This window comes from Oncorhynchus clarkii, chromosome 13 (genome assembly GCF_045791955.1).
Source record: "Oncorhynchus clarkii lewisi isolate Uvic-CL-2024 chromosome 13, UVic_Ocla_1.0, whole genome shotgun sequence".
Lineage (NCBI taxonomy): Eukaryota > Metazoa > Chordata > Actinopteri > Salmoniformes > Salmonidae > Oncorhynchus > Oncorhynchus clarkii.
In genome coordinates, this window is record NC_092159.1 from 27,983,921 (window position 1) to 28,011,299 (window position 27,379).

At 43.1% G+C, this 27,379-nt stretch overlaps 1 protein-coding gene and 1 long non-coding RNA gene across 2 annotated transcripts in view; one reads left to right on the forward strand and one right to left on the reverse strand.

The window, feature by feature from the left end:
• The window catches only part of LOC139364513 (merozoite surface protein 9-like), a 324,715-nt gene that overhangs the window by 201,127 nt on the left and 96,209 nt on the right, over nt 1-27,379 (reverse strand). The gene's annotated exons all lie outside the window — the stretch shown is intronic.
• LOC139364516 (uncharacterized) lies at nt 4,531-6,467 on the forward strand. Its single transcript, XR_011626474.1, has 2 exons — nt 4,531-5,115; nt 6,125-6,467. It is a non-coding gene; the product is annotated as an uncharacterized lncRNA (long non-coding RNA).

The window sequence follows — 27,379 nt, forward strand, 5'->3', positions numbered from 1 at the left end:
TGTCAATATGTCTTGTCCATTGCTGTTCTGGTTAGTGTTTATTGGCTTATTTCACTGTAGAGCCTCTAGTCCTGCTCACTATACCTTATCCAACCTATTAGTTCCACCACCCACACATGCAATGACATCTCCTGGTCTCAATGATGTTTCTAGAGACAATATCTCTCTCTTCATCACTCAATACCTAGGTTTACCTCCACTGTATTCACATCCTACCTTACCTTTGTCTGTACATTATACCTTGATGCTATTTTATCGCCCCCAGAAACCTCCTTTTACTCTCTGTTCCAGACGTTCTAGACGACCAATTCTTATTGCTTTTAGCCACACCCTTATTCTACTCCTCCTATGTTCCTCTGGCGATGTAGAGGTGAATCCAGGCCCTGCAGTGCCTAGCTCCACTCCTATTCCCCAGGCGCTCTCTTTTGACGACTTCTGTAACCGTAATAGCCTTGGTTTCATGCATGTTAACATTAGAAGCCTCCTCCCTAAGTTTGTTCTATTCACTGCTTTAGCACACTCTGCCAACCCGGATGTTCTAGCTGTGTCTGAATCCTGGCTTAGGAAGACCACCAAAAATTCAGACATTTTAATTCCAAACTACAACATTTTCAGACAAGATAGAAGTGCCAAAGGGGGTGGTGTTGCAATCTACTGCAAAGATAGCCTGCAGAGTTCTGTCCTACTATCCAGGTCTGTACCCAAACAATTTGAACTTCTACTTTTAAAAATCCACCTCTCTAAAAACAAGTCTCTCACTGTTGCCGCCTGCTATAGACCACCCTCTGCCCCCAGCTGTGCTCTGGACACCATATGTGAACTGATTGCCCCCCATCTATCTTCAGAGCTCGTGCTGCTAGGCGACCTAAACTGGAACATGCTTAACACCCCAGCCATCCTACAATCTAAACTTGATGCCCTCAATCTCACACAAATTATCAATGAACCTACCAGGTACCTCCCCAAAGCCTTAAACACGGGCACCCTCATAGATATCATCCTAACCAACTTCCCCTCTAAATACACCTCTGCTGTCTTCAACCAAGATCTCAGCGATCACTGCCTCATTGCCTGCATCCGTAATGTGTCAGCGGTCAAACGACCTCCTCTCATCACTGTAAAACGCTCCCTGAAACACTTCAGCGAGCAGACCTTTCTAATCGACCGGATATTGACCTCATCCCGTCAGTAGAGGATGCCTGGATATTTTTTAAAAATGCCTTCCTAACCATCTTAAATAAACATGCCCCATTCAAGAAATTTAGAACCAGGAACAGATATAGCCCTTGGTTCTCCCCAGACCTGACTGCCCTTAACCAACACAAAAACATCCTATGGCGTTCTGCATTAGCATCGAACAGCCCCCGTGATATGCAGCTGTTCAGGGAAGCTAGAAACCATTATACACAGGCAGTTAGAAAAGCCAAGGCTAGCTTTTTCAAGCAGAAATTTGCTTCTTGCAACACTAAATCAAAAAAGTTATTGGACACTGTAAAGTCCATGGAGAATAAGAACACCTCCTCCCAGCTGCCCACTGCACTGAAGATAGGAAACACTGTCACCACTGATAAATCCACCATAATTGAAAATTTCAATAAGCATTTTTCTACTGCTGGCCATGCTTTCCACCTGGCTACTCCTACCCCTGTCAACAGCACTGCACCCCCAACAGCAACTCGCCCAAGCCTTCCCCATTTCTCCTTCTCCCAAATCCATTCAGCTGATGTTCTGAAAGAGCTGCAAAATCTGGACCCCTACAAATCAGCCGGGCTAGACAATCTGGACCCTTTCTTTCTAAAATTATCTGCCGAAATTGTTGCCACCCCTATTACTAGCCTGTTCAACCTCTCTTTCGTGTCGTCTGAGATTCCCAAAGATTGGAAAGCAGCTGCGGTCATCCCCCTCTTCAAAGGGGGGGACACTCTTGACCCAAACTGCTACAGACCTATATCTATCCTACCATGCCTTTCTAAGGTCTTCGAAAGCCAAGTCAACAAACAGATTACCGACCATTTTGAATCTCACCATACCTTCTCTGCTATGCAATCTGGTTTCAGAGCTGGTCATGGGTGCACCTCAGCCACGCTCAAGGTCCTAAACGATATCTTAACCGCCATCGATAAGAAACATTACTGTGCAGCCGTATTCATTGATCTGGCCAAGGCTTTCGACTCTGTCAATCACCACATCCTCATCGGCAGACTCAACAGCCTTGGTTTCTCAAATGATTGCCTCGCCTGGTTCACCAACTACTTCTCTGATAGAGTTCAGTGTGTCAAATCGGAGGGTCTGTTGTCCGGACCTCTGGCAGTCTCTATGGGGGTGCCACAGGGTTCAATTCTTGGACCGACTCTCTTCTCTGTATGCATCAATGAGGTCGCTCTTGCTGCTGGTGAGTCTCTGATCCACCTCTACGCAGACGACACCATTCTGTATACTACCGGCCCTTCTTTGGACACTGTGTTAACAACCCTCCAGGCAAGCTTCAATGCCATACAACTCTCCTTCCGTGGCCTCCAATTGCTCTTAAATACAAGTAAAACTAAATGCATGCTCTTCAACCGATCGCTACCTGCACCTACCCGCCTGTCCAACATCACTACTCTGGACGGCTCTGACTTAGAATACGTGGACAACTACAAATACTTAGGTGTCTGGTTAGACTGTAAACTCTCCTTCCAGACCCATATCAAACATCTCCAATCCAAAGTTAAATCTAGAATTGGCTTCCTATTTCGCAACAAAGCATCCTTCACTCATGCTGCCAAACATACCCTTGTAAAACTGACCATCCTACCAATCCTCGACTTTGGTGATGTAATTTACAAAATAGCCTCCAATACCCTACTCAACAAATTGGATGCAGTCTATCACAGTGCAATCCGTTTTGTCACCAAAGCCCCATATACTACCCACCATTGCGACCTGTACGCTCTCGTTGGCTGGCCCTCGCTTCATACTCGTCGCCAAACCCACTGGCTCCATGTCATCTACAAGACCCTGCTAGGTAAAGTTCCCCCTTATCTCAGCTCGCTGGTCACCATAGCATCTCCCACCTGTAGCACACGCTCCAGCAGGTATATCTCTCTAGTCACCCCCAAAACCAATTCTTTCTTTGGCCGCCTCTCTTTCCAGTTCTCTGCTGCCAATGACTGGAACGAACTACAAAAATCTCTGAAACTGGAAACACTTATCTCCCTCACTAGCTTTAAGCACCAACTGTCAGAGCAGCTCACAGATTACTGCACCTGTACATAGCCCACCTATAATTTAGCCCTATCAACTACCTCTTTCCCAACTGTATTTAATTTATTTATTTATTTTGCTCCTTTGCACCCCATTATTTTTATTTCTACTTTGCACATTCTTCCATTGCAAAACTACCATTCCAGTGTTTTACTTGCTATATTGTATTTACCTTGCCACCAAGGCCTTTTTTGCCTTTACCTCCCTTCTCACCTCATTTGCTCACATTGTATATAGACTTGTTTATACTTTATTATTGACTGTATGTTTGTTTTACTCCATGTGTAACTCTGTGTTGTTGTATCTGTCGAACTGCTTTGCTTTATCTTGGCCAGGTTGCAATTGTAAATGAGAACTTGTTCTCAACTTGCCTACCTGGTTAAATAAAGGTAAAATAAAATAAAATAAATAAACAAAGTGATGTACAGAAACTCAGCCAAAAAACCCAAACAGCAATGCAGATATAGATGCAAGGTGGCTCCCCAATTAAGGTTCAACCAGCCGCCTGTAGTTGGGAGGTAGTTCTGTAGTTGTATACAGCCAGACTGGAAGGGTTCATGCAGATTGTTGGTAGAGAGGTAGTTGTATCTAGCCAGACTATAAGGGTTCATGCAGATTTTTCAAGATTGGTTTGATGGAGGCAGTTTTAAGGGAATTAGGCACAGTGCCTGATTTAAGAAAGTGATTTATGATTGTATGAGTCCTGTGGGAACAGGGTCCAAGGGGCAGGTAGTTGACCTCATATTATGGACCATTTCAGAGACAGATGTTGGGGTTGTCAATGAGAATGTGGTGAAACTGCAGCTGGGGGCCTCAGTATGAAGCAGGGTGGCAGGTCTGAAACAAGGGGTAGATTGGACAGTGAAGTAAATCCTCTTTATTTCGTGTTTGGGGATTTGAAAATTTTTACTTTATTCAATGGAGTGGGTAAAGGAGGAGTTATCGAGTGGTTTTCCTCTAGCTACTCTGCCATTTTCTGCCAGCAGCTTTCATAGAACGTAGATCACTGTTAAACTAGGCTGCAGAGCGTTTATTTGACTGAATGAATATGACATTGCCTTAAATGCAGCGTTAGATGTAAAGTTTCAATTCTCATTCATTACAAATCTTCACTAATCAATCAACACATGCTTTCATTTCGAGGTATCAATATAATATTATTATTTAACGAAATATATTTTAAAAATACATTTTTTTTGTCAGGAAATTAAATAAACATTTCCTTATACTGCGTTACCCACTACAGTCAGCTGATAACAATGCTGCCAGTGTGACGTATAATCTAGTGGACGGGACACTTCAACAACAACAGCGAGTCAGTCACTTCAGTAGCTTGCTAGGCGACATGGCCTAAACATTCAAGCTTTTTAGACTGTTTCAGTGCACATTTGCCTGTGTTTTAAACATGCTAATGTTTTATAGCTAGTTGCCCCATTTCTTTTCATATTTACGCTGTTAGTCAGGCAGATGTCTTAAATTTACCTAGCGGTCGGCTAGTCGCTAATGCTAACTAGCTAGTTAACATCCCCGACCATGAGCTCCCTAAATTTATCCCCTCCTGTTAAAGAAGAGGGGGCCTGCTGGTCGGAGAAAGAAACTCTATGACTGAACATTGTCGTGAAAGAGGAGAAGGATGTCACAGTAAAAAAAACAAGTAGAGGGTGAAGCTGTTACAGACAAAGAAGAAAAGAAAGACGTTTCGGTGAAAGAAGAGGAAGACGCGTTCAGAGTGAAAGAGGAGGAGGATGTTACAGTAAAAGAAGAAGAGGAAAAGAAAGAGGAGGATGTCGTTTTTGGAGTGCAGGAGGGAGAGAACTGTCACATTGAAGGAAGAACAAGAGTAGGAGACAGGCGATCTGATTAAAACCAGTAAGTACTGTCTTAAAAACAGGAACATGCTTTATCTATTATTATAGAGCTCTGCTCAGCCTATAAACATGACATTATCTATTATTATAGAGCTCTACTCAGCCTATAGACATGGCATTACCTATTATTGTAGAGCTCTGCTCAGCCTATAGACATGGCATTATCTATTATTATAGATCTCTGCTCAACCTATAAACATGACAGTGTGGAAGCAGTTTTAGGTGGTAAGTAAGCCTGAAAACACATGAGAGAATACACACAGGAGAAAAGCCTTTCCAATGTTCCCAGTGTGAAAAGAGTTTTAGGTGGTCAGGGAGTCTGAAAAAGCATGAGCGAAAACACAGGAGAAAAGCCTTTCCAACATACTAATACACAGGAGAAGACATACCACTGCTCTCATTGTGAAAATACATTTTCCCAGTCAGAGGACCTGAAATCACATGAGAGAATAGAGGCTGTGTTCTGACTTATGTTTTTGACTGAGAATTTTGTTTTTTGTTTGGGCTGTCAGGCTTGAGTTCACTTTGTGTAATGTTAGTGCACTATTTTTTTATTGCGATTAATCCATTGTCTGAAAACGTTGAAAATACACTGAAAACATTGAAAATACAATTTCCAATTGTCCACATGGCTGGGAGAACCTATTCAAGTAAGTAAGTAAATAGATTTTGAAAATGTAAAAAAACTCGATGTATTATTAGATAACTAGTTACAGTGCAGACTAACTCAAATGAGCTGCTAAATGAGCTAGCTAGTTGGCTAGCATCTGAACTGGCTACATAGAGGGCACAGCATGATCAGAGGTGAGAGGTCACAAGGTCAGGCCAACAGGAAGTATTATTCAAGAGATGCTTTACATTGAAATACAGATAGATGCAGTAGTCCCAGAGTTAATGATCCAAGGTCAGTTTTGCATTTCACCTCCTGATTGATGACTAACAATGTTAGAATAAAAAATAAAAATGCAACACTTAAACATGCTCTCTCTCCATCTGTCTCTCGTCTGCAGACATGTTTTAATGTGAGAGGATGCCAACCCCCAGTCCCATCATCGCCACCTCACCTGCTTTTAAGATGACCTTTGGGCCGACTAGAGACACTATTATGTAATTGTGATGAACTGAGAGAATATTTATGTAGCACTGTGATTCATTAATCATGTGCTGCCTTCCTTGCTCCTATGTGCTTACCTCTTTTCCTTTCTGTCTTTTACACCTCTCTCTCCACCTCCTCTTTCTTCCTCTGTTTTTATAATGCACAACAGATGTGCATTGAAGTCCAGATTGAACTTGTATTTATAACATTTGGATAATGAGCTTTTCAATAAAGCGTTCTCTACTGGTTGAAATGAAGTGTAATGTGATGAAATACTCCACCTATCCTGTGTTTATCAGATCAATGCAGATGAAGGACATTAGATATTGTGATGAACCGGTTTTAGAGTATTTACATGATGCATAGGAAGTGTGGTGTAGTGTTTTTTAACATTATATTTCTGTATATATGAATTAACTAGTTAAATCCTGTTTCTAGTCTATTAGTTACAATGTGTAACCATTGATGTCCCAGGACCAAGATTGGTAAACACTGTTGAAGTGTATAATTGTAATACATGCAGACACAGCATCATTCAAAGACTGGAATTTGATACTCCTGGTATTGGATATGACTGAAAAATAATCTCAAAGACATTCATACCTGAACAGCACCTTTATTTGCCAAGGTAGAGTACATGATCAGTGAATATATTAAATGTACAGGCTACAATGTGGGGATCTCATGCATGGTAATAACTACATGTATATAAATCTTGCATCCTTGGTACAACATGATATTATATTCTACTCAATCCATAGGCTTCAATAATGTCATTCAGGCTGTTTTGAAGTTGATTCAACTGGCTATGATAGCTGACGTTCATAGCTAGGTTCTGATATGTATACTGTTAGTGTTTAAATACTGGAGAGTTGAGACCAAATCACGGACGCTGGACAGAGTGGATTTCAGTTGTAACAAAAGACAGTTTTAATGAGTCAAAGATATCTTGTCCCGCAGTTTTACGTGCACGGATCTAATTCATATAACTCGGCAAGGAGTCAGGTGAAAAAGAGACCTTATACAAAGGTTACATTCATTTTTATACATAGAATAAAGTAGGTGGAGTCTTGTCGTTTCGGTCTTCTGACTGGTCGGAGGGTTGGAGGCGGGCCTTGCTCTAGCCAGAGCGGGCCCCATTGGTGCACAGCAAAAGTCCTTTGCTCTTGGGACCGGCCAGTAGAGGGGGATGAGATGTGTGTTTATACAAGGAGATATCTGTGTGTCTGGAAATCTGATACCGGAGAGCAGAGGGGGTCGTGAAAGAAGAGAACAGAGGGGGTCAGTCTTATGGCTGGGTGTATGTGTTCTTGCGATGGAATGTCTTTGTTTATATGAGCTATGTGTATGAATATTTATATAACAATACCAAACGTTTGGGTCCATTACACAGATCGGCTAGATAGCTAGCTACACATCCATGGGCATACAGGGATTATAATCATCCACTGCACAATAAACAAGAACATAGCTAGCTAGCTACGTTATTTCATCTATCTGCATGGAAAATATCAGCAAGGCAAATTTACAAAATTGTACATTCAATTTGCAGTAAATTATTCACCTAGCTAGATTCTATACATCCACTGTTTCACAAAACGACAACCTGGTTTGCTGGTCATTTCAGGAGTCGCTAAAACAACCAGAATGACAATTTCATACTCATGTCACAACATCCACAATGCTAGCTGGCTAATGTTAGCTAGTCAGCTAGTTTGCTAAATCGCGATTTTCGTAAATTAACTTTACGTAAAAAAAATGCATAATCGTTTGTCTCTACATTAACTAACATTCCTGTCAACTGTACATGTTTCTGCTTGATTCGTTATGACCTTATAATCCCTTACATTTGCTTCCATCCTAGTATTTCTGTCTGCCATCTTTGATCCAGTTCAGTTCTGTGTAGGGGTACCCACCTCTCCTGGTATTTCTGTCTGCCATCTTTGATCCAGTTCAGTTCTGTGTAGGGGTACCCCTCTCTCCTAGTATGTACTGTCTTAAATACAGTGGCTCAAACTCTGCAGTTGTTGAACTGATGTGTGATGTTAAAGGGGACATTTGCAATTGCTACATCCATATTGTGATTCTTGAAGAATATAACACATGCCTCATGAGCTTAGTTCAACTGTTGTACCCCATCAGAACCCAAAATAAGCTTTTCTTACTTCAATGCTAAGAAACAATGTAAATCAACACTGTTTAGCCTCAACATGCTTAAAACTATAATGTTGGTTTCATGGATGGTCATGGATGGTCAGTCCTTGCATCCATAGGTCTGTCTATGAATTTGAATATAGTTGCATTTCTCCAACCCTATCATTTATAACCAAAACAGTGTTTGAACTACAGATTGGTTGATTGATTGATGTGTGGATTTTTTAAACAGCAACAAAATGGCTGCCCAGAGACTTGGTTTGGTAAAGAAAGAAATGTAACCACTCTCAAATTCATAGAGAAAGCTATTGTATCAACCTTAACCCAACACCTAGCGACCTCGTCAAGAAGTTCAGACATCTTGGCGTAACAGTTATAAGGTGATGGCGAAAACATACCTAGATTCAATTACATTCATGAATTGGTTTGAAACCTTTGTTTTATGCCCTTCTCAAAGTCGGTGCCTTGACTGATTTGTAAAAAAAAAAAATGTTTTGTCATAAAACACTATTTTGTTATTAAAAAAAAAAAAAGTAACCTTTGATTAACTAGGCAAGTCAGTTAAGAATAAAATCTTATTTCCAATGACTGCGTACCACAGATGACAGTGGGCCAACTGTGCGCCACACTATGAGACTCCCATCACGACCGGTTGTGATCAGATCAAAGTTTATTTGTCACAGGCGCCGAATACAACTGGTGTAGACCTTACAGTGAAATGCTTACTTACAGGCTCTAACCAACAGTGCAAAAAAAAAGGTATTAGGTGAAAAATAGCAGTAGAGAGGCTACATACAGGCACGGGTTAGTCAGGCTGATTGAGGTAATATGTACATATGGTTAAAGCGACTACGCATATATGATGAACAGAGAGTAGCAGTAGCGTAAAAGAGGGGTTGGCGGGTGGCGGGACACAATGCAGATAGCCCGGTTAGCCAATGTGCGGGGGCACTGGTTGGTCAGGCCAATTGAGGTAGTATGTACAGTTAAAGTGACTATGCATATATCATGAACAGAGAGTAGCAGCAGCGTTAAATAAGGGTTTGGGGGGGCACACAATGCAAATAGTACAGGTAGCCATTTGATTACCTGTTCAGGAGTCTTATGGCTTGGGGGTAAAAACTGTTGAGAAGCCTTTTTGTCCTAGACTTGGGGTGGCTGAGGTCTTTGACAATTTTTAGGGCCTTCCTCTGACATCGCCTGGTGTAGAGGTTCTGGATGACAGGCAGCTTAGCCCCAGTGATGTACTGGGCCGTACACACTACCCTCTGTAGTGCCTTGCTGTCGGAGGCCAAGCAATTGACTTACCAGGCAGTGATGCATCTGATGCAGCTGAGGAACCTTTTGAGGATCTGAGGACCCATGCCAAATCTTTTTAGTTTCTTGAGGGGAAATAGGCTTTGTCGTACCCTCTTTACGACTGTCTTGGTGTGTTTGGACCATTCTAGTTTGTTGGTGATGTGGACACCAAGGAACTTGAGGCTCTCAACCTGCTCCACTACAGCCCCGTCGATGAGAATGGGGGCGTACTCGGTCCTCCTTTTCCTGTAGTCCACAATCATCTCCTTAGTTTTGGTTACGTTGAGGGATAGGTTGTTATTCTGGTACCACCCGGCCAGGTCTCTTACCTCCTCCCTATAGGCTCTCGTCATTGTCGGTGATCAGTGTCGTCCGCAAACTTAATGATGGTGTGGGAGTCGTGCCTGGCCATTCAGTCGTGGGTGAACAGGGAATACAGGAGGGGACTGAGCACACACCCCTGGGGGGGCTCCAGTTTTGAGGATCAGCGTGGCAGATGTGTTGCTACCTACCCTCACCGCCTGGGGGCGGTCCGTCAGAAAGTCCAGGATCCAGTTGCAGAGGGAGGTGTTTAAGTCCCAGGATCCTTAGCTTAGTGATCAGCTTTGAGGGTACTATGGTGTTGAATGCTGAGCTGTAGTCAATGAATAGCATTCTCACATAGGTGTTCCTTTTGTCCAGGTAGGAGGGGGCAGTGTGGAGTGCAATAGAGATTGCATCATCTGTGGATCTGTTTGGGCCGTATGCAAATTAGTGTGAGTCTAGGCTTTCTGTGATAATGGTGTTGATGTGAGCCATTACCAGCCTTTCAAAGCACTTCATGGCTATGGATTCGAACCAGGGTGTCTGTAGTGACGTCTTAGACCGCTGCACCACTCGGGAGACCCAAAATCATGTTCTAGTGCTGTCCCCAACTAGTATCCAAGATGGCGTAGCAGTGAAGACGTGTTTTTGTTCGTCCTCTCGTGTACGTTTGTATTTTTTGTATATATTTCAATTTTATTTTCAATCTCTTTTCGATTTTTAATTTGATTATACCTTCCGGTAACCTGCCTCACCCAATGTGATACGGAATCGCTGTTATTTTTTATTTTAGAACACATTCAAGAACCACCAGAAGCTAACCAGCTAATTAGCTACAAGCTATTTAGTCATTGTTAGCCACTGCTAGCGGCTTTTACCTTCTGGACAGATACCAGCCCTGTTTTTAGCCTGGATAATACTCGCCAGTCTACCAGTATCGGACTGTCTCTCCACAACAATGTCGGATCCCTGCCGTAATCCCTGGACCACTACTTCTGATCTTCACAGCTAGCTTGCACTCACCGTGGCACCCAGTACCGAAGCTATCCCTGAGGCCCACCTCCCGGCCTACTCAGCTGGTCACCCGAACCCCACTCATACACGGCTAGAGCCCAATATTCTACCGGATCCTTGCTGTAAACTCTGGACCTTGGCACCGGATCACCGCTGCTACCGATTGGCTATAGTGGCTAACGCCACTGCCAAAATTACTCCAGCTACAATACCTCTTGCCAATTGGCCTGGACCCTTTGTCGACACGGAGCCCCGCCTATCCATCATGACTGGTCTGTTGACGTAATTCCGTCCGATGTGCCCTCAACCAGCCTTTGCCAGACGTCGGTGACACCCTTGTCCCGAAGCTAGCACCAGTAGCCTCGAGCCAGGCGCATCTCCCGGCTAGCGTAGTAATGACTACCTAACGGCTTCCCTGGTTCATATATTGCTGTTCACTGGACCCTATGATCACTTGGGTACATAGCTGATGCCTGCTGGACTGTTCATTAATCACGGTACTCAATTTTGTTTATTTTGTTTATCTGTCGACCTCAGCTTCGAACTCAGGCCCTGTGTGTAGTTAACTGACCCTCTCTGCCCATTCATCGCCATTTTACCCGTTGTTGTCTTAGCTAGCTCTCCCAATCAACACCTGTGATTGCTTTATGCCTCGCTTTATGTCTCTCTCTAATGTCAATGTGCCTTGTGTTCTGTTGTTTAGGGTAGTTATCATTGTTTTATTTTACTGCGGAGCCCCTAGCCCCACTCAGGCTCAGAGAGCTCTCTTGTCCCACCTCCCACACATGAGATGACCTAACTTAGCATAACTAGTGCCTCCAGAGATGCAACCTCTCATCGTCACTCAATACCTAGGTTTACCTCTACTTTGCCCGCACCCTACCATACCCCTGTCTGTACATTATGCCTTGAATCCCTCCTACCACACCCATAAATCTGCTCCTTTTATTCTCTGTTCCCAATGCACTATTCAACCATTTCTGATAGCCTTTGGGCCGTACACTCATCCAACTCCTCTGTTCCTCTGGTGATGTAGAGGTTAACCCAAGCCCTGTGTGTCCCCAGGCGCTCTCATTTGTTGACTTCTGTAACCATAAAAGCCTTGGTATCATGAATGTTAACATCAGAAGCCTCCTCCCTCTCCCTAAGTTTGTTTTACTCACAGCTTTAGCACACTCCGCCAACCTTGCTGTCCTTGCCGTGTCTGAATCCTGGCTTTGGAAGGCCACCAAATATTCTGAAATTTCCATCCCTATCTACAACATTTTCCGTCAAGATAGAACTGCAAAGTTCTATTATACTTTCCAGGTCCATGCCCAAAGAGTTCGAGCTTCTAATTTTACAAATTATTATCTCCAGAAATAAGTCTCACTGTTGCTGCCTGTTACAGACCCCCCTCAGCTCCCAGCTGTGCCCTGGACACCATATGTGAATTGATTGCCCCCCATCGACCTTAGAGTTCGTTCTGTTAGGTGACATAAACTGGGATATGCTTAACACCCCGACCCTCCTACAATCCAAGCTAGATGCCCCCAATCTCACACAAATTATCAAGGAACCCACAAGGTACAACTCTAAATCCGTTAACATGGGCACCCTCATAGATATTATCCTGACCAACTTGCCCTCCAAATACCCCTCTGCTGTTTTCAATCAGGATCTCAGCGATCACTGCCTCATTGTCTGCATCCGTTAACGATCCGCAAGTCAAACGACCACCCCTCATCACTGTCGAACGCTCTCTAAAACACTTCTGCAAGCAGGCCTTTCTAATCGACCTGGCCCTGGTATCCTGGAAGGATATTGACCTCACCCCGTCAGTAGAGGATGCCTGGTTGTTCTTTAAAAGGAATTTACTCACCACCTTAAACAAGCATGCCCCTTTCAAAAAATGAAGAACTAAGAACAGATATAGCCCTTTGTTCACTCCAGACCTGACTGCCCTCGACCAGCACAAAAACATCCTGTGCGTACTGCACTAGCATCGAATAGTCCCCGCGATATGCAACTTTTCAGAGAAGTCAGGAACCAATACACACAGTCAGTTAGGAAAGCAAAGGCAAGCTTTTTCAAACAGAAATGTGCATTCTCTAACTCCAAAAAGTTTTGGGACACTGTAAAGTCCATGGAGAATAAGAGCACCTCCTCCCAGCTGCCCACTGCACTGAGGCTAGGAAACACTGTCACCACCGATAAATACACAATAATCGCGAATTTCAATAAGCTTTTCATTACGGCTGGCCATGCTTTCCTCCTGGCTACCCCAACCCCGGCCAACAGCTCCGCACCGCCCGCAGCTACTTGCCCAAGCCTTCCCAGCTTCTCCTTCACCCAAATCCAGATAGCTGATGTTCTGAAAGAGCTGTAAAACCTGGACCCGTACAAATCAGCTGGGCTAGACAAACTGGACCCTCTTTCTAAAATTAGCCACCGCCAATGTTGCAACCCCTATTACTAGTCTGTTCAACCTCTCTTTCGTATCGTCCGAGATTCCTAAAGATTGGAAAGCTTCCCCGGTCATCCCCCTCTTCAAAGGGGGTGACACTCTAGACCCAAACTGTTACAGACCTATATCCATCCTGTCCTGCCTTTCTAAAGTCTCGAAAGCCAAGTTAACAAACAGATCACTGACCTTTTCTAATCCCACCGTACCTTCACCTCTGTGCAATCCGGTTTCCAAGCTGGTCATGGGTGCACCTTGATTTATGATGAGTATTTCTGTTGAAACGATGTGGCTATGCAAAATCACTGGATGTTTTTGGAACTAGTGAATGGAATGCTCCAATGTAAACTCAGATTTTCTGATATAAATATGAACTTTATCAAACAAAACATGCATGTATTGTGTAACATGAAGTCCTATGAGTGTCATCTGATGAAGATTATCAAAGGTTAGTGATTCATTTTATCTCTATATGTGCTTTTCTCTCTCTTTGGCTGGCAAAATTGACTGTGTATTTTAGTGAGTTGTTGGTGAGCTAACATAATCGTTTGTGGTGCTTTCCCCGTAAATCATATTTGAAATCGGACACTGTGGTGGGATTAACAACAATATTACCTTGAAAACGATATAAGATACATGTATGTTTGAGGAATTTTAATTATGAGATTTCTGTTCCTTTGAATATGGCTACTATATGTACTATCTATCACTGGTTGTTGTTATATCGCTCCCGGTAACGGGATCTCAGCCATAAGAAGTTAACAAACCTCCAAACAAGCTTCAATGCCATACAACACTCCTTCTGTGGCCTCCAACTGCTCTTAAACGCTAGTAAAACTAAATGCATGCTCTTCAACCGATCGCTGCCCGCACCTGCCCGCCCAACTAGCATCACTACTCTGGACGGTTCTGACTTAGAATATGTGGACAACTACAAATACCTAGGTGTCTGGTTAGACTGTAAACTCTCCTTCCAGACTCATATTAAGCATCTCCAATCCAAAATTAAGTCTAGAATCGGCTTCCTATTTCACTCATGCTGCAGAACATACCCTCGTAAAACTGACTTTCCTACCGATCCTTGACTTCGACGATGTCATTTACAAAATAGCCTCCAACTCTCTACTCAGCAAACTGGATGCAGTCTATCACAGTGCCATCTGTTTTGTCACCAAAGCCCCATATACCACCCACCACTGCGACCTGTGTGCTCTCATCGGCTGGCCCTCGCTACATATTCGTCACCAAACCCACTGGCTCCAGGTCATCTAAAAGTCTTTGCTATGTAAAGCTCCGCCTTAACTCAGCTCACTGGTCACCATAGCAACACCCACCCATAGCACACGCTCCAGCAGGTATATCTCACTGGTCATCCCCAAAGCAAACACCTCTTTGGCCGCCTTTCCTTCCAGTTCTCTGCTGCCAAGGACTGGAAAAAATGGCAAAAAAAATCACTGAAGTTGGAGACTTTTATCTCCCTCACTAGCTTTAAGCATCAGCTATCTGAGCAGCTTACCGCTCGCTTCAGCTGTACACAGCCCATCTGTAAATAGCCCATCCAACTACCTACCTCATCCCCATTTTTTAAAACTTTTTTTTTGCACACCAGTATTTCTACTTGCACATCATCATCTGCACATCTATCACTCCAGTGTTAATTTCCAAATTTGCAATTACTTTGCTACTATGGCCTATTTATTGCCGTGGCAATAACTGATGAGCTACTGACTTAGCAGACTGGTTCGGACAAAATAAGGCATGAGCCAACTTGGTAAAGCGGCCAGTAACAACGAGCACATCCAAGGACTTGTTTGACCAGAAGTCTATGCACACTAGTTCAAGAGGCTCAGATCAGGAGTCTTGCTCACCATGCATTTCCTGCAGCACTTCACATAAGCTTTTACCTCCCTCTCCAGGCCGTGCCAGAAGAACCTCTGTCTTGTCAGGTAGACTGTTCTCTGTTGGCCCTGGTGGCCAGCTTCATCATGGCCACCCTTCAACACCATTGCTTTCATGGAGGCTGAAACCACATACAGATACATTTTCCTCTGTGTAACCACATTCTTCGAAACACGATACAGTACACCCATCTTCATGGTCAACTTGTCCCAACTTCTGAGAAGACACAAAACCTCAACACTCTCATGGGCACGCTCTCTCCGGGATGGTCTTCTCCCCCTCTCCACAAAGAAGATGACTTTGCTGATCACGTTGTCATCACGCTGCTTACTCATCAGTAGGTCGTGTGGCAGAACATCGACATCGGTCTGCTCTGATGGCATAACAGCCTGTGGGAGCTGTGGCAACAGCAGTGCATGTGAGCCCACTTCACCCACCCAGTGAATGAAGAACAGCTGCAACTTCATGTCTTGATAAAGCACCAGATGGGGGGTCAACAGTATCCTGACAGCTAATGACCACTTTGTTGGAGTCAGAGGCTTTGTCAAAGGGGTGGCTGGACCAGCGAAACACATCTTGCACTCTGTCTGTGCGCACAGCGTCGGTTTCAGCTAGTAAGGTCTCGTACGGGACCCTTGTCAGGCGATGGAGTGCACTGGGTCGTACGAAGGGCTCTCTGCTCAAAGCATCTGCAACAACATTTATTTTTCCAGGGATGTACTTGATGTCAAACTCGTACGGTGCCAGCTTGGCGACCCATCTCTGTTCACAAGCATCAAGCTTTGCTTTGGTCAGAATGTATGTCAATGGATTATTATCCGTCCATACCGTGAACTGCTGTCCCCGTAGCCAGTGGTGGAACTTGTCACAGATAGCCCATTTCATGGCAAAGAACTCGAGCCTGTGCACAGGATACCTCGACTGTGCATAACTGAGGGACTTGCTCGCGAAGGCTATAGGTCTCGCTGTAGCTCCCGGTTCCTGCACCTGGGATAGCACAGCACCTAAGCCATTGCTGGATGCATCCACCGAGAGTAGAAAGGGTTTTTCGAAGTTGGGGTGGGCCAACAAATCCTGGTCCAGTAAGGCTTGCTTTAGCTGGAATAAGGCCTGTCTGCATTCTGTTGTCCAGTCGGCAGCCGTCAACTTCCTGACAGGTGACCTTTGCTTCTTTTTCCAGCATGGAGCCTTGTGTCCAGTTGTCAATCCAAAGAGAGGCTTTGCAATGGTTGAGCAACCTTCAATGAACTGTTCCAAGGAATGACCTCAATTTCTTCTGAGATGGAATGTCAGTGCCATCTTTCATCAGATCAGCTTATGTTACTCCTGTAATGGCCCTCACCTTCTCAGGGTCTGTAGCTACACCATCAGCATTAATGATATGCCCCAGAAACTTCACAGACCTCTGCAGAAAGTTACACTTTTTTGGCGCCAACTTCAGGTTGTAAGCCTTGAGACGCTCAAAAACCATTTCCAGGCGCTGTATAGCCAGATCTTCAGTGGGCGCATAGACCAAGACATCGTCAAGGTAACACAGCAGGCTAAGAAAGTTCTGATCCCCAAAGATGTTTAGCATCATCCTCATAAAGGTTGCAGGACTATTACACAACCCCTGTGGCATACTATTGTATTTGTACAATCCAAATGGCGACGTAAAAGCTGTGAATCTCCGGTCATCCTCATGCACTTCCACATTGTAGTAGCCAGAGGTAAGGTCCATTGTCGAGAAAAAGGCATTTCCACCTAACGCAGCCAGCGCGTCAGCCTGGTGAGGGAGTGGGTGGGCGTCTTTGATGGTGCGAGCATTGAACAAACTAAAATCAGTACAGAGTCTCAGGTCTCCAGACTTCCATACAAGGACAAGGGGAGAGGCGAACTCACTACTAGACTTCCTTATGATATCACGTTCTTCCATCTCATTCAATGCTTGTTTGAGCTTCTCATAATTATTTGGTGAAAGGCGTCGGTAGGGCATCCGAAAGGGTTTCTCATCACTCAGTTGAATGCGGTGAAGACATCCGGAAGCTTTTCCACAATCCAACTTGTGCCTGGAAAAAATAGACTGGTACTCAGCTATGAGCTGGATGAGTTTATTCTTACCGCAGGAGACGCTTGACAGGAGGAGACATCAATATCAGTCAAACCTAAGTCACATAAGACCTCAGGATCGCTTGAACTGTCAGGTCCGCCAGTATCGTGAAGTTGGCTGGAACCGTCATCAGTCAGTGTCAAGTCATCTTGGCAGTCAGTGAGTATATCAGCCGTTCTCTGCACTTGCTGCTGTAAAGCTGCTGGTGAATCACCATTCACACACGAACAGTCAAAGTCCTCTAGAGCCATGCAAGGAAAGACATCGGCTAGAGTGGCATTTCGTCTCAATGTCGCTGTCTTCTGAGAAGGGTTTATCACTCTAACAGGGAGCCACCCATCCCCCCGCAATAGAGCTACTGTCCTCCCTACCAGTATTGACCTTGGTGTTGACCTTGAACTGCTGGGCTCAATGACAACAGCACTGCCAGCTGATAGATTCTGAGTGTTTCGTAGTCTGCCCCAGACTAAGTGCTCCTGCATAGGCTCCTGCACAGGCTCTAGAGTCACAGCCCCTTTTAGTCTCACAGTTCCAACTTTGTCAGGTACTTCACTGTCTCTCCATCTCTCCACATTAGCCATCATATCGATTAGCTCACCCCCGTCACACACAGGAGTATAAACCCTCTTCCAGAGATCGCCATCCGTCTTCAGGTGGTGAATCAAGTGCTTTAGGAGATTGCTGCCCAAGATGAGGTCATCACTCTGGCCTTCAACCACCAGTGTAGGCACAGCAACTCTACATCCGTACACCTCCATCTCAAGCTCACATACTCCCAAAGGCCTCGTCTTCAACCCACCACAACCAACCAAGACTACCTCTGTAGGACTCAATGATGGACTTTCAACACTCCTGCATGCAACAGTTCAGGTAAGACCCTAGAACTCAAGGTACAAGCCATGGACCCACTGTCAAGCATAGCTCTCACTTCCACTTCTCCTCCTATTAACACCTTGGCATAGAATAAATCATCATACGGGGAACGTCTCTGTGTATTCTGCATTATGATACTCTTCTCATCTCCATTTCGTCACAAACACTTTTATATACAGACTCCAAATCAACAGCTTTCACTGATGGGGACTCTACAAAAGGCCCAACACTCTCCCCTTCTACATGCAGGCCTACTAGTTTTCCGGGAGCTGAGGAGTGACTACTGTAGGGACTCCACCAGCTGTGCTCAGAGCTGCGGCCTTGGGGCACTGAGAGCGTGCGTGGCCAGCTACACGACAAAGAAAGCAGAGGTGATTGGCCCTGCAGTGAAAGTAAGTATCATGTCTAGCATCCCCACACACGTTACATGGCCCATTAGACTTCAATTTGCTCCTATTCCCTTTTTGGAACTTTTGGTCAGACTATTGTGGCCTCTGCTCCAGCACACGCTCCAGCATTGCAAGGATACGTTCCATCGGCTCAGCTGAGCCCTGAATAGTCTGGGCTGGGTAAGGCAACGTATTGGGTACTTCCATGTGGGTTCTCACAGCAGGCATGGTGATCGGCATGACAGCACCAACTTCCTGCTTCATTGTTGCGATGGCTGGGGTCAACTTAGATAAGTGAGAGTACCTCCGCTCCCTCCTGTATTAATCCAGCCTCTCATGAACATCTGCAGCAGTCCACTGCTGTAATGGCTTGTACTTAAAGATAAGCGACAGTTCAGCATTAGGGCAATGTTTGATGAACATGACTGTGAGCTCACGAGATGGGTCTTCAACACTTTTTTCCTGTCTCTTTAGACAATCTTCAGCAACCTCCATAGCCCTGTTCAGTCTGAGCCAATATTCAAATGGTTGTTCATCAGTCAGAGGTAATGTGGCATAAAAGTCAGCAAGGGGCATGCTTGAAAAAACAGTGTCATTAAAATGTTGTTTCAGTATGTCAAAGATGGGACTCGGTCCTTTAGATAAACCAATGGAGGGATTGCTGCGTATGCCAACTTTAACAACATCGCGGGCCCTTCCCATAAGCCTGCCCATAACCTCAACTGCTTTGTCCATCACAGACACGCCCCTCTTACGCATGTAAACCATTACCATATCCTCCCACTCATGCAAAGTACACCGGTTCCCTGATATCAGACTTCAATACCAGGTTCAGGCCTGACACATCCATACCCCTCAAACTGCATACACTCCCCATAACATTGTCCCCAACATGTCCAACAATTGCCTTTGACTCCAAACAGGAGGCAATGTTGTCCCCAATGGAATGACCAATCTGCTGTACTATGTCTGCTATGAACTATCATCAAAACCCTCCAGTTTAGGCATAGGTGTAAAAGTAATTGGAATTTTGGCTGAACCCCTATCAACAGATGGTGACAGATTAAATGACAGGAAACCCCTACCTTTCCCAACACCTTCCATTTTAACAATGGGAAATCAACACCCTAATAAAAATGTAAATAGCAAAACATGTATATATATATATTTTTAAACCTCACGTCAAAATCTAACCTATATCTAGTACACTGGTAAAACTCACCCTACTTATATCAGAAAAACATTAGAATTGCAAATAAACAAGTAACGCAAAAGTTATCGTTTATCTGTGAAGAGCCTCAGCCAGAGAAATCATCAATTTCGATAATAAAACGTTGTAGTGGCGCCCTCTTGTGGCGAAATGCGATATCGCCATAAACTGCACCAGCAACGTCTTATCTGATTCCACAACGGCAACCACGGCGAAGTTCTGAGATGGAAATCCAGCGAAGGATGATCCGATCCAGAAGAACGGTCACGGCACCACTGTAACAGTACTCGTCTTGCGTTGTGTACAATCAGTCATCGACACGGAACTCCAACATGTAGCACCAGTCATGTAGATTTATTCTGATATAAACAGCACAAAATTGCACGTCATGCAATGCACGGCTCGCCATCCAACTCTGCACTCACGCTCGCTGGTTTGGTGCTTGTTCACTGGGCTAGTTACCAAAATAATACAATTACAATATACAATATAATATCTTTAACAATGTACCTGATATGAACATCACAAAATTGCACGTCATGCAATGCATGGCTCACCATCCAACTCTGCACTCACACTCTGTACAAAATATATGAACCCCTCCCCCCCCCCCCCCCCCTCCCCCCACCAGACACAGTAAGTTGCTAGCTAGTACTGGCGGGAATTCTTTACAACAAAATGCACAATATTCTCCAAAAACCGCTGCATCTTATGTGTGATGTTCGAATAACATTTACAAACCATTTGATATAAATTGTACATTTAAATTATCACTTGAGAGTATAAAAATCACTTTTGATGTACAGTGCTTTGCAACCAACAACTTACCGCTGGTTTGGTGCTTGTTCACTGGGACGATTCTAACTGGAACATCCCCCCTCGTAAGCAAGCTACGCAAACCAGCCAATAAGATGCCATGTTGAGTAGGTGAAGGCAAGACAAACTCAAACCAAAAACCCATTGGCTTAACAATAAAGTGGCAAGGGTAATCACCAATATAACCCTGTTACACAACCGCTGTGTCAGATTTCAAAAAAACGTTACGGAAAAGCAAACCATGCAATAATCTGAGTACAGAGTTCAGACAACAATGCAGCCAAAAAGATATCCGCCATATTAGTCAGAAATAGCGTTATAAATATTCACTTACCTTTGATGATCTTCATCAGAATGCACTCCCAGGAATCCCAGTTCCACCATAAATGTTTGATTTGTTTGATTATGTCCAAATAGCTTCTTTTGTTAGGGCGTTTAGTACACAAATCCAAACGTAAGTTCAGGTCCAGCCGAACGTCAGACAAAAAGTTCAAAAAGTTATATTACAGGTCGTAGAAACATTTCAAACTAAGTATAGAATCAATCTTTAGGGTGTTTTTATCATAAATCTTCAATAACGTTCCAACCGGAGAATTCCTATGTCTGTAGAAAAGCAATGGAACGCAGGTCGCTCTCATGTGAAATGCGCGTGATCAGCGCGTGACTCTCTGCCAGACACCTGACTCATTCAGCTCTCATTCAGTCCCACTTCACAGTGGAAGCCTCAAACCAGTTTCTAAAGACGGTTGACATCTAGTGGAAGCCTTAGGAAGTGCAACATAACCAATATCCCGCTGTATCTCCAATAGGGGCTGAGCTAAAAAAAGAATCAGATTTCCCACTTCCTGTTTGGATTTTGTCTCAGGTTTTTGCCTGCCATATGAGTTCTGTTATACTCACAGACATCATTCAAACAGTTTTAAAAACTTCGGGGTGTTTTCTATCCAATACTACTAATAATACGCATACATTAGCATCTGGAACAGAGTAGCAGGCAGTTTACTCTGGGCACCTTATTCATCCAAGCTACTCAATACTGCCCCCTGTCACCAAGAAGTTCAAAAGAATCATAAATTTATTGACAACACTCAAATGGATACTGTCATTAACGCGGCTCTTAATACTGTAGCAAACATTATATTAAGCAGGACATTCAAACGAGCCTTACAATTATAATCCAAAGTAGTGTGAAATGCACTCATAAGCAACCTGGAAATGGAGGTTACTCCCCTGAGTTTTCCCCCATTCACACTCAGAATAGTTTGTGAAAAACTAAAATCTTTGCTCACCATTTTTGCTCCAGGCAGATATAGTACATCCATAACTATCGGTTTCCTCATTAGCAGGGAGGAGTTTCTATAACCAAATTGCATGTGCAATGCCCTCGTGCCGCAATTTTAGGAAACACTGAAAGGGGCCTATATTGGAGACCAAAAGTCATCTGGCACAGTGTTTAGTTTCAACAACATGAATAACTTATTTCTAGCCTGCAATCATCGATGTTACTACTAAAATATGACTTTTCTTGCTCATTTTAAGACAATTGTAACATTTATTACAGACTTCAATTGTTGTACAACATCATGGCTATGCTGTTGGCATCACCTTTTACAGTGTATTTCCACTGTTGTGGGCCTTTAACCATTTGTCTGACTTTGTTGTTCACACAGGAGAGATGCGGGACTATCGTGGATCCTCTGGGGAGCCTCAACAACCTCATTATGCTGACGAGGCAGAGAAGAGTCTCTCCAGATCAGAACACCTCAAGAAACACCTGCAGAGATCCACAGGGAAGAGAACTCACTGCTGCTCTGACTGTGGAAAGAGATTCACCTCATCAGGCATTAAAATTCATCAGAGAATCCACACAGGAGAGAAACCTCATAGCTGTGATCAGAGATAATCTGATAAAATATCTCTTATCAAATATCAGAAAATGTATACATGGAGTTGTTTCATTATATCAATGAATTAATGTCACAATGTAGAATGTTTTAACATTGTAGTAGGAGTATTTTAATGATGTCGCAATGCAGAATCTAAATGTTTGCTCCCTGTTCTATGGATTTCAGCATGCTATGGATATTAGCCTCAGGGGAAAAATCCAGGCTCTGAATTGGATGGGGCCACAGTGTCTCCTGACCCCTCCTGTCTCAGCCTCCAGTATTTATGCTGCAGTAGTTTATGTGTCGGGGGGCTAGGGTCAGTTTGTTATATCTGGATTACTTCTCCTGTCCTATTCGGTGTCCTGAGTGAATTTAAGTGTGCTCTCTCTAATTCTCTCTTTCTCTCTCTCGGAGGACCTGAGCCCTAGGACCATGCCCCAGGACTACCTGACATGATGACTCCTTGCTGTACCCAGTCCACCTGGCCGTGCTGCTGCTCCAGTACCAACTGTTCTGCCCTATTATCATTCGACCATGCTGGTCATTTATGAACATTTGAACATCTTGGCCATGTTCTGTTATAATCTCCACCTGGCACAGCCAGAAGAGGACTGGCCACCCCACATAGCCTGGTTCCTCTCTAGGTTTCTTCCTAGGTTTTGGCCTTTCTAGGGAGTTTTTCCTAGCCACCGTGCTTCTACACCTGCATTGCTTGCTGTTTGGGGTTTTAGGCTGGGTTTCTGTACAGCACTTTGAGATATCAGCTGATGTACGAAGGGCTATATAAATCAATTTGATTTGATGAGATTTAACAAAAAGTGACTAACAAAAAAAGAGTTGTCCTCTAACCAGGGATGTACACATTATTCCCATATTCCGTGTGGTTTTTGAGCTGTTAGTTTTAACAGGACGTGCAACCTCATCTCCCTCCTCTCAGGACACCTGATATCGATGAGTGATGACAAATAAGTGTTGCGTTCCTTTGTTTAGCGACCCTTAAATTTAAATGCATCACTCCAAAATGTAGCTGACTGTCTTCTGCAGGTTGTCCTCTAACCAGTGAGGTAAAAGATATCTCCCATTTCCATGTGTATTCTTTCGTGTTAGTTTCAACAGCACGTACAACCTGATTTGCCCCCTGATCGATTGCTACTTGTCAAAACAACAGTGTTTCTGGTGCTTGTGCAGTTTATAAGGAGCTTGTTTAAATAAATACAAGTAATATGATTATTGTGGCAGATGTTTGTGTAAATAGCACATGTTATGTTTAGGTTTTCAATATATCACAAACTGTTCATGCATATTGGTTATTGATTTAGACACGTTAAAAATGTGTTTTGACATTGGGGCTATCCCACTTAGCAAAATGTAATTGAAAAGCTGTTGAAAATAAGACTTATGCAATTAAATATTTCATATTTACATTTCATGTAACATTTAGTAATGATAATTATTTATGCAACCAACTGACAATTTTTTTGTACAATTACATTGACATTGTTGCCCTGCTTTTAGAATATCAGGGTTAATTCTCAGATGTGCCAACCCAAATGTACTAAAGCATGACATTGGGGACTGGGCCCCGATCCAACAACATGCCTATCTCGTGAACCCTGAAAAGAGAAAGAGGCTCCGCAGTGAGGTGGAAAGTTACTACAGATATTGCAGGAGTTACCTCTTGAAATCAGACATGCCCGTGGTGAGAACAACCTGGTTGCTGATTGTCTCAAGGGTGGGCAGTCAAAAAGTTTTGTGTTTTGCATTTAGCCAGTGCATTGCCATTTATTTTGACTGCAGATAATTCAAGGTTAGTGATTAATTTTATCTTTATTTCTGCTTTTTGTGAATGCTATATTTTGCTGGAAAATGGCTGTGCTTATTGTGGTTTGGTGGAGACCTAACATAATCGTTGGTAGTGCTTTCGCTGAAAAGCCTATTTGAAATCGGACATTTTGGTGGGATTAACAACAAGATTACCTTTAAAATGATTTAAGACACATGTATGTTTTAGGAATTGTAATTATGAGATTTCTGTGGTTTGAATTTGGCGCCCTCTATTTTCACTGGTAGTTGTCATATTGATCCCGGTTATGGGATTGCAGCCATAACAAGTTAAGACATAGTATAAGATAGTAAGGTGCACCTGTAATTATTTTAAACCTGGACCCCATTTTAGAAGTATTGAAAGATATAAATGTAGGATTACATTATCCTAGGAACGAGATAGAAATTTGGAAATATTCCCACAGGTAAAAAAATGGTTGAAAAACAACTAATTGATTAGGTATGTTTGAGAAAAGCATTGTGTCACTGTGGAAATGAGTCTTAATCTGATGTTTGGATAGTAACATATAAAAATATGCTTAATCAGATGATTGAAATTTGGATAATGAGCGGGATGATATTTTAGAAAGCAGCGGAAGATCTATAGTTCCTGGGAAGCTTGATTTTGCCGTGGTCTCTGGGATGTTAGAGAACAGTTGAGGATCCCATGGTCATTGTTCGGGAAACAAAAGTTTATTTCTTGTTCTGCAGAGAGTATGTTTGGAGAGTCCTTGAAAAAGCAAATGGAATGGTTGTCGTGAGTACCTGAGAATTTATTACGTTTTATATGGATTCTGTGCATATATGAAAATATGATGAATTGTATGTGTATAATCGATTACTATTGATTTGATGAAGTAATACTGGGAATATAATTAGATACAATTTAAACCACCCATTCGTAGACGTACCTAGGTTTTGAGTTGGTTTCTTTAATGGATCATTTGATAAAGATGGAGGTTTAAGCATTATTAAACAGTCTACCAAGTCTGGGCAGTTGTCTCAGAAACTGATGGGAGTGTGTCCACTTTAGGGTACCCTAAATTACCCTAAGGATGAAACGCTAATTGGATTTTCTCCATCCGGGTACTACATTTGAAATAAAACTGCCCGTAAGGCCTGAAAATGTTATATTTTTCTTCCCAGTATGAGAGGTGTTGCTAGATGTATTGAATAAACATTTTTTCCAAAAAGTTAGAGAAAACCAAGGTGGCTGACTAGCTGTTGATGTTGAAGAAGCGTCCCGTCCACTAGATTATACGTCACAGTGACAGAATCACCTGAAAGACGCACATCGCCATCTGCTGACTGGAGTTGGTATCGCAGTGGAGAAAATACTTTCAGCTAAAAAGCGACTGCCCCTAAAAACCAAAGACTCCTTTTGAAAACGGGCGATGTGGCATCAGAAACATTTATTATTGTGTAAAAATGTACTACAAATCGAAGCTAAATAGAATAACTTTGGTCATACCCAGTCAGCACGTGACATCGAATTATGGGCGATATCAGGTCTGTCTGTTGTGGCCGCTATTTCATTAACCCCTCTCCTCCCCAGAGCACAGTAACTTAAGAACGTGTTTTTCTGAAATTTAAGGGAAAATAAAAAAATCCAGCACTACCAGAGCCCCAAGTCCCATGGGGACGTCCTCGAGGGCGTGGATGTTCTCCCCATCAAAGGCCAGCGGGATTTCACTCTCATGGTGAAATGGATTTCCGCCGATGTGCAGTAAAGGATTGAAGAGCGGTGAAATCTGTGTCAACAAAAGTAAGAAAAGATTAATACACATACAATTAACAAAGACCATAACAAATGTTCAGCTGTAGTTTTATATAAGCGTGCACACCTATGTTTATGAAGAAACAGATGATTTGTGCATAGGCATACCTTGACACGGACATAAAGGCCACTCGGGTCCTCATTGAAGAGGTAGGGCAAGAGCAGAATCGCTGCTGTGGTCTCCAGTCCTAGTAAAGTAAAGCAATGATCTTATACACTTGCTAATTTTATTACAAAATACATTAGAGAAAGGGAAGGAATAAGAGCAAGTACCTCTTCTGTGTTGTCCTTCAGGGACGGTCAAAATAGCAGGATGATGTCCTAACCCCTGCCTCGCCTCTCTACCTCTGCTAGTCCTTGAATTATATTTTTGTCTATATCCATTCCATGGACTTGATTCATTTCTGAGAAGATCTGAAAAGATCATTTGCACATCTATGCTAATAGATGTCAGTTTGTTTTGACTGCTATGTAGGTTAAATGTTCACTTAAAATGCAGCTGTCCTACAACATATCTGTACCTTCTTCTTGATCCCAGTTGCATTGTGTCCATGTTCTGTCCTATAAGAATTTCAAAGAAAGAGAAAATGTGTCAAAGAATTGTCTTACAAGCATTAAAACAAATATATATATATATAAAATAAATATTGAAAGATAAAAGGCATCGACATACAATTTAATGCAAAATAGAATAACATATTGGAGAAAGCACTAGCCAATACAGTACTGCCATAAAGTAACAGTACTGCCATACAGGCCTAATATCACATTTCAAGATATCATTGTACACATTGTTCAATATTTTATCAGGCTGACTTGAAAGATTATACGTAACATTTTTTGCGTGGCAATACTGTGTTTGGATTCTGAAGAGCATTTATACAAAAGAGGAAGTCTAGACACTGTATTAATACCATTATGCATTTGAATCCCATCTACAACTTCCATCTAAGATATTAATTTCCCTCCACAAGGGGGCGGACATGTAACGTTTCCAAAATGGGATAGTATTGTCCATGTAACGTTTCCAAAATGGGATAGTATTGTCCATGTAACGTTTCCAAAATGGGATAGTATTGTACATGTACCGTTTCCAAAATGGGATAGTATTGTCCATGTAACGTTACCAAAATGGGATAGTATTGTACATGTTACGTTATGACCCCTTGTGAGTTTATAGTATTGCATGCTGT